The sequence below is a fragment of the Mandrillus leucophaeus genome, unplaced genomic scaffold, assembly GCF_000951045.1.
Source record: "Mandrillus leucophaeus isolate KB7577 unplaced genomic scaffold, Mleu.le_1.0 Scaffold113, whole genome shotgun sequence".
Lineage (NCBI taxonomy): Eukaryota > Metazoa > Chordata > Mammalia > Primates > Cercopithecidae > Mandrillus > Mandrillus leucophaeus.
In genome coordinates this window covers 5,854,914-5,863,175 of record NW_012099543.1, presented here as the reverse complement: position 1 = coordinate 5,863,175, position 8,262 = coordinate 5,854,914, and the positions used below count along the sequence as shown (strand labels likewise).

General features: G+C 40.5%; 1 protein-coding gene across 1 annotated transcript in view; it reads left to right on the top strand.

Annotated features, from left to right (window-relative positions):
* DPPA2 (developmental pluripotency associated 2) overlaps nucleotides 1–8,262 on the top strand; it is a 40,063-nt gene that overhangs the window by 30,833 nt on the left and 968 nt on the right. The window lies entirely within an intron of this gene.

Below are 8,262 nucleotides of genomic sequence, written 5' to 3'. Positions count from 1 at the left end.
GTGATAGTGTGTGCCTGTAGTCCCAGCTACTTGGGAGGCTGAGGCAGGAAGACCACTTGTGCCCAGGAGGTCGACACTATAGTGAGCCATGATCACACCACTGCACTCCAACCCAAGCAACAGACAGAAAAATTTTTGCCAAATTGCCCTCCATAGAGATTAGTTCAGTGTGTATTCCTATGCATCCCATGATGATTAAGAAGGCCTATTTCTAGCCTGGTAGGGTGGCTCACGCCTGTAATCCCAGCACTTTGGGAGGCCGAGGTGGGTGGATCACGAGGTCAGGAGTTCGAGACCAGCCTGACCAACATCATGAAACCCTGTCTCTACTAAAAATGCAAAAATTAGCCAGGCGTGGTGGTGCACACCTGTAATCCCAGCTACTCGGGAGGCTGAGGCAAGAGAATCACGTGAACCCGGGAGGCGGAGGTTGCAATGAGCTGAGATTGCGCCACTGCATTCCAGCTTGGGCGACAGAGCAAGACTCTGTCTCAAAAAAAAAGAAAAAGAAGGCTTGTTTCTTCACAATCTCATCAAATGAGTATAAAATAAAGTTGTATGCATTGTTATTCTAATTATTGGAAATGGCACATTTGTATGAGATTTTTTCCTTTAACATAAACTTTACTTTTTTATTGCAGTTTTAGATTTACAAAAATATTGTGAAAATAGTACAGAGTTTTCATATGCCCTGTGCCCAATTTCCCTTATTAACATCTTACATTAGTATGATAGATTTATTACAATTAATGAACCAATGTTGATATATTATCTGCGGTTCATACTTTATTCAGATATCTTTAGTTTTTACCTGCACTTTTTCTCTTCCAGGATCTCAGCAACATTAATTGTTGCTAAGGTTTGAACGTGTCCCTTCCAAAATTCAGGTGTTGCCAAATTGATGCCAATGTGATTGTATTAAGAGGTGGGGCCTTTGAGAGGCGATTAGGCCATGAGGTCCCCCCACTCTGCATCGTGACTGGGGCTAAGGCTTTATAAGAGAGACTTCTTGGTTCATATCCAAGTCATGACCCCAAAACTATATAAATAAATAAATAATTTAAAAACATTTATTTATTTCATTTATATTATTAAGAGACAGGATCTCACTCTGTCACCAGGCTGGAGTGCAGTGACATGATCATAGTTCACTGCATCCTGGGACTCAAGTATTCCTCCCACCTTGGCCTCCCAGAGTGCTGGGATTACAGGGGTGAGCAACCGCACCTGCTCCAACAGCATTTTAAATAATCCCTCTTTTCTACTCTGAGTTGAAATGCTGCTTTTATCATATTCAGAATGCATCTGTGTGTTTGGGTCTATATCTGGGCTTTCTATTCTGTTCTGTTGATTTGTGTGAATATTCATTCGTTGGCATTCTTTTAATATAAATATGTAATTAATTTTAGGCCGGGTGCAGTGTCTTATGCCTGTAATCCCAGCACTTTGGGAAGCTGAGGTGAGCAGATCACCTGAGGTCAGGAGTTCATGACCAGCCTGACCGACATGGAGAAACCCCGTCTCTACTAAAAATACAAAATTAGCCGGGGGTGGTGGCGCATGGCTGTAATCCCAGCTACTTGGGAGGCTGAGGCAGGAGAATCGCTTGAACCCAGGAGGCAGAGAACACGTGGTGAGCCGAGAACGCGCCATTGCACTGCAGCCTGGGCAACAAAAGCGAAACTGTCTCAAAATAATAATAATAACAAGAATAATTAATTTAAGTATCTAATAGAGCTATTTTCCTTTACTGCTCTATTTAAAAAAATATCTTCCCCAGCTATTACTTAGTCCATTTTTACATATAAACTTTGAAATCAAATTGTTACCTTCCAGGAGAAAAAAAATTATTTGGGAGTTCTTATTGGGTCAACATCAAAATAATAGATAAACTTGGAGAGATTTGACATGTTTAGGTCTTGGGGTCTTCCTTCCAAGAACATGTTATACCTTCCTATGTTTTTCTAATTGTCATTTATGATTTTTAGAAGTATTCTATGAATGTATTTATGTAAATTGTTACATAAAAAAATTTTTGCAGTATATAGATATGTATATGTATGTATGTAAATACATATGCACACATATACATAGATATTTATTTCTTCCTTTATCTTGTAACTGGTTATTTTATTTTACTTCTTTTTTTTTTTTTTGTCTTTTTGGGATGGAGTCTTGCTCTGTCACCCAGGCTGGAGTGCAGTGGCACAATCTCGGCTCACTACAACCTCTGCCTACTGGGTTCAAGCAATTCTCCTGACTCAGCCTCCTGTGTGCCTGGGATTACAGACATGCACCACCACGCCTGGCTAACTTTTGTATTTTTAGTAGAGACAGGGTTTCACCATGTTGGTCAGGCTGGTCTCCAATGCTTGATCTCGTGATCTGCCCGCCTCAGCCTCCCAAAGTGCTAGAATTACAGGTGTGAGCCACTGTGCCAGGCCTATTTCATTTTTTAGAGATGGGGTCTGGCTCTGTCACCCCGGCTGGAGTGCAATGGTGTAGTCATAGCTCACTGTAGCCTGAACTCCTGGGCTCAAACAATCCTGTCTCAGCCTCCCAAGTAGCTAGGACTACAGGAATGCACCACCATACCTAGCTAATTTTTGTATTTTTTGTTATACTGATGGGGTCTCACTTGTGTTTCCAAGGCTGGTCTCAGACTCCTAGCCTCAAATGATCTTCCCTCCTTGGCTTCCCACAGTGTTAGGAATACAGGTGTGAGCCACCATACCTGGCTGGTTTTTTAAATTATGTTTTTAAATAAAATACATTTGAAACTAAATAATGGTTAATAGATTTATAATGAGAACGTGTTTTAAAATTTTTCATGGGAATATTGTAGCAACTAATTTAATCAAATTCAGAAAAATGACATATCAATTGGTAAATACATTGATTAGGATAAATGGAGTAAGACAGTAAAATAAGCCAGAATATCGATAATATAGTGGGGTTTTTTTGTTGTTGTTTTTTGTTGTTGTTTTTCTTTTGAGACGAAGTCTCACTCTGTCGTCCAGGCTGGAGTGCAGTGGTGCAATCTCGGCTCACTGCAACCTCCGCCCCCTGGGTTCACGCCATTCTCCTGCCTCAGCCTCCCAAGTAGCTGGGACTATAGGTGCTCGCCACTATGCCTGGCTAATTTTTTGTATTCTTTAATAGAGACGGGGTTTCATTGTGTTAACCAGGATGGTCTCGATCTCCTGACCTGGTAATCTGCCTGCCTCGGCCTCCCAAAGTTCTGGGATTACAGGCGTGAGCCACCACACCCTGCCTCCAGCCTCTTCTTATAAGGGCACTAATCCCAATCATGAGGGCTTCACCCTCATGACCTAATTACCTCCCAAAGGCCCCACCTTCAGAATGAGGATTAGTTCTGGAGGTGGGGCTTCCATCACATTGAGGATTAGATTTCAGCATGTGAACTTTGGAGGGACACAATCATTCAGTCCATATCAGTTGTTGAAGATGTAGAAAAGGGCATCATTTATAAGGTGGTGTGGAATGAGTTGCCTGAGTGAAGACTAAGAGAGGAATTCCTTCCCTTATTACATTGACTCTTCCTTCCCCACCCTCCACTCTCAGATGGAGCGACACTGCTCAGAGCTCTCAGAGCTTTCAGGAGGGTTTCCTTATTTAACTGCCACTTTCAAGAAAAAGGGCTTCATGAAATAACCTCTCTAACTCTACTTTTTTTTTTTTTTTTGAGATGGAGTTTTGCCCTTGTTACCCAGGCTGGAGTGGAATGGTGCGATCTTGGCTCACCACAACCTCCGCCCCCGGATTCAAGCAATTCTCCTGCCTCAGCCTCCCAAGTAGCTGGGATTACAAGCATGTGCCACCGTGCCCGACTAATTTTGTATTTTTAGTAGAGACAGGATTTCTCCATGTTGGTCAGGCTGGTCTCGAACTCCCGACCTCAGGTGATCCGCCTGCCTCGGCCTCCCAAAGTGCTGGGATTACAGGCGTGAGCCACCATGCCTGGCCAACTTTACTCTTCTTTAGCAAAACTTTTAGCAAAATTGTCTCATAGGCCCCTGAGGTTGATTAAAAACCTCCAATAAAGCAGATAAGCAAAAAACAAAATTGGTATCAACCACCAAGAGCCTTTTCTGGTTGGTAAACCTTCAACTAAATAAACTCTAGGTCTGTTTGACCACAGTTGGGTCCCAGTGACAGCTATGTCTTTGTCCTCACATACTCCTCTTCACAGTCTTCCATTGTGCAGAGCCCAGAGGAGAAAAGTAATGATCTGTATAGGATTCTGAACTTCAGGATCCACCAGAAAGTGTTGCTACTTTGAGAGTTGGTTTAAAGTCTCCAGAAGAGACTTTAAAAGAAAATGATTCAGAATGCTTGATTTTCTCCACATGTCATTTAAAAAAGATGTAACTCTTGTGCTTTTTGGCTCTGAAGTAAAAATAAATCAGCAGTCCCTCAAATTAAAATTTTCTTGCATATAGTGTTACATGAGGGGGCAAACAGAAGTTTTCTTCTGTGCTGCTTCATTTCCTTTTTTCTTAGAAGAGTGATGAATTTAGGCGCTGTCTCCTCCAAAGTGACACACGGCCTCATGACGATGAAGCTGAATTTCTAGAAGTAGAGGAACATGGTAAAAGAGAAAAAGAATTCTAAAAATTTATATTTTCACATTCTCTGGCACCATCTGATCAAGCAAAGTTTAAGCTACTTCTCAGTGGCCAAGAAACAGGCCCCTTTAAGTTGGGCAGCTACACTTTATTTAGTTTTATGTAAGATATAAGACATAATGTTTAACTGTCATACAAATAAACAGGATATATATCCCCTTAACATGAGGCAAGATTGGAATTAAGGAAAATTTCTCTTTCCTTTAACCTATAAATGCTGTTCAGAACTGATAAACCTACATCATCCGTTGAAGAAGTAATGACATGTAGGTGAGTCATCTGTTCTTGTTCTTTCTTGTTTAACAAACAAGGAAATAAATTGATGACATTGGTGTGGGTGGATGTTTCATGTGGAAATGGCTTTTTAAGGTTCTATAGCTATCATAAGGCTCAGTGCCCAAAATTTGGCTATTTGATTGAATCCTTAATATTGAAGTTGAATCCTGAATATATGTCCATTTTGGAAATGATGGGAGCAATTTTGGAGTGAAAAAGGGCCTGGTACGATGTAAGGATGTAAGAGGAAACAAACTTTAATAAGTCAACTTAAGAGCTAGGAGTTTGATGAAGTATGGAGAATATGTTGCTTGCAAATGTGATCCAGAAATTCAGACATCACTGAGCCTACTGGGGGGCTGGCAGTGAGCTAATTATTGTTAGCACTCCTTATTATCCTGAAAAGGAACTTAATATAGGATGCTTTTGGTTTAAGGGAAATTTAACGCAGTATTACTCCTCTTAAATTATAAAACCAATATACATCAAGTAGTGAATGTTAAATCATGTTACCACGGAATATAATGAGACCATTTAAAACACTGAGGTAATTCTACAGATAGGAAAGCTATCTGCCCCATATTAAGTGAAAGAGAAACTTCTAAAGTATCTCTAAGATTTACTTAGCTGTATTTTCTAAATGAATCTTTATGCATATTGCAGACTTTATTAGTTTGCTTTTGCTGCCTAATGAACCACCCCAAAACAGAGCTATTTAAAACAATCCCTGAATAGTTGTCTTAGCCTTGGCTGTTTAGGATGGGGTTGGTGATTCAGGATGGCCTCACTCATATGCTGGACATAACAGGCTAGGTGGTCAAGGGGGAACCTCACTTATAGATACAAAGGTTGGTTCCATGTCAGCTAGGGCAATGGCCACATAAGTTTCGTGACCCAGCAGACTAGCCCAAGCTCTTTCCCACGGTGGCCAGAGTTCCCTGCAGCAAGAGAAGGCAAGTCTCAATGCACATGCATTTTTCAACCTTCTACTTGAGTCAACATGTGTATTGTCCAACTGACCAAATCTAGTCCCACAGCCAAGCACAGAGTCAGAGAGGGAGGTGGCTACCCAAGGGAGGGAGTTAGAGCGATGTGAATAAACTGACATTATCTACCACACAGAACTCATGTGCATTGATATCTAGTACAATGTTGTAAATGTCCATTTCTTTGCTTTCATTGGTTAAACTCTGGATTTTTATTTATTCATATAAACTATTATTTTGTGTAATCAAAATAAGACTGTTGAGTCTAGACAAAGGAACGTTCATACTACTATTATCCAAAGTCAAAGGCTGTTTGATATGGTTTGGATGTTTTCCCCTCTCCAGATCTGATGTTGAAATGTGAACTCCTATGTTGGAGGTGGTCCTAATGGGAGGTGTTTGGGTCAGGGGGGCGTATCCCTCATGAAGGGCTTGGGACTGTCCTTGCAGTAATGAGTGAGTTCCCACTCTATGAATCCACACAAGATCTAAGTATTTAAAAGAGGCTGGAACCTCCTCCCTCTCTCACTCGCTCCCTCTCACCTTGTGATACTCTGGCCCCTCATTTGCTTTCCACCATGATTGTAAGCTTCCCCTGGTGACGCCACGCCAGAAGCTGAGCAGATGCTGGTGCCATGCTTGTACAGCCTGCAGAACTGTGAGCTAAATAAACCTCGTTTCTTTATAAATTATCCAGTCTCAGATACTCCCTTATAGCAATGCAAAATGAACTAATACACTGTTTTACCAAGAGACTAATCTGGAACTGAGAATAGGTGCAACAAATATGATTTATCTTTATTTTTATTTTTTGAGTAAAGAATTCATTCACACAGATCAAAACTTGAGTTACCAAAGGGTGAAAAACCTCCCACCTGTATCTCTTATCCACCTGGTCTCTTCCTCCAAGAGAATTAATGTCAAGAGTCTCCTACATGGCCTTCTAGAGATGTTTTATGTGTATGCATGCAAATATGTATATGCATCCCCTTTCAAATATGACTTAGATCCCTCCCCAGTGTAGCTTCAATTCAGAATCTCCTGGAAATCAGGAGAAAGAAAGTAAAGTGCCATGTGGTCTGTTTTTTGAAGTGTTACAAATGAACTAACAGGTAACTAAAAAAAAAAAAAAAAAATTATTGATCCACAGATAAGTATGGTATCAGAGTTGTGATATTATTAATCTATAATATTTGGTGGTTGAACGCAGTGGCTTATGCCTGTAATCCTAGCACTTTGGGAGGCTGAGGCAGGCGGATCACCTGAGGTCAGGAGTTTGGGACCAGCCTGGCCAACATGGCGAAACCCTGTCTCTACTAAAAATACAAAAATGAGCTGGGCGTGGTGGCTTATAACTGTAATCCCAGCTACTCAGGAGGCTGAGGCAGGAGAATCATTTGAACCCAGCAGGCAGAGGTCGCAGTGAGCCAAGACCACGCCAATACACTCTTGCCTGGGCTACAGAGTGAGATTCCATCTCAAAACAACAACAACAACAACAAAAAAAAAAACTAAGCATGCTCTAGTCAGAAAAGGAGATTAACAGTTTGGAAATATACTGACCTTCTACTGTTTATTGTCTATTGTATGGAGGTAGATTAGTGACTGTATGGCCAACACTATAAATTGTAGAACATTTCTTTCTTTCTTTTTTTTTTTTAAAAGAGATGGGGTCTTGCTATGTTGACCAGGCTAGTCTCAAACTCCTGGCCTCAAATGATCCTCCCATCTTGGCCTCCCAGAGTGCTGGGATTACAGGCATGAGCCACCACACCTGACCATAAATTGTATAACATTTCTTGAAAGTGATTTTAGATTTTTTTTAAAGGAGGCTTTCTAAAAAATCCTCAGATACTTTTATGTTAGTAAAATGTATTTTCTGAATCTCTAACTGTAACCACAATTCCATAAAGTTAAGATTTATTCCTGTATTTTAAAGTTGGACTTGTCTTTCAGATGAAACAATATATATGAGGTAATGAAACATACAGTTGTCTACTTGCTGCATTTATCTATTTATTCGTTTCTGTCACTGCATTTAAATATGTTTCACTGGGACATCTCAAGAGTCTTTTCCAGCTTTGCTATTGGATTAAGATTGAGCATGCTTAGCAGATAGTAGATATTCAATCAATACTTCTTCAATGAATGAATAAATGGCTCACACATAAAAAGCATGGGTGGTGGTTAAGAGGGGCTGGATTTCTCAGTCTTCTTTTTTCCCCACAGATATGACTAACAGTGAAAGAAGGAGGTATCATGAAGCTGAGCAATGAAATGTAGCAGTTCATAGAATTCCCACAGGTTACTAAATTCCAGAAAGACAAAACTCTTACTCTTTTTCCTTCAGC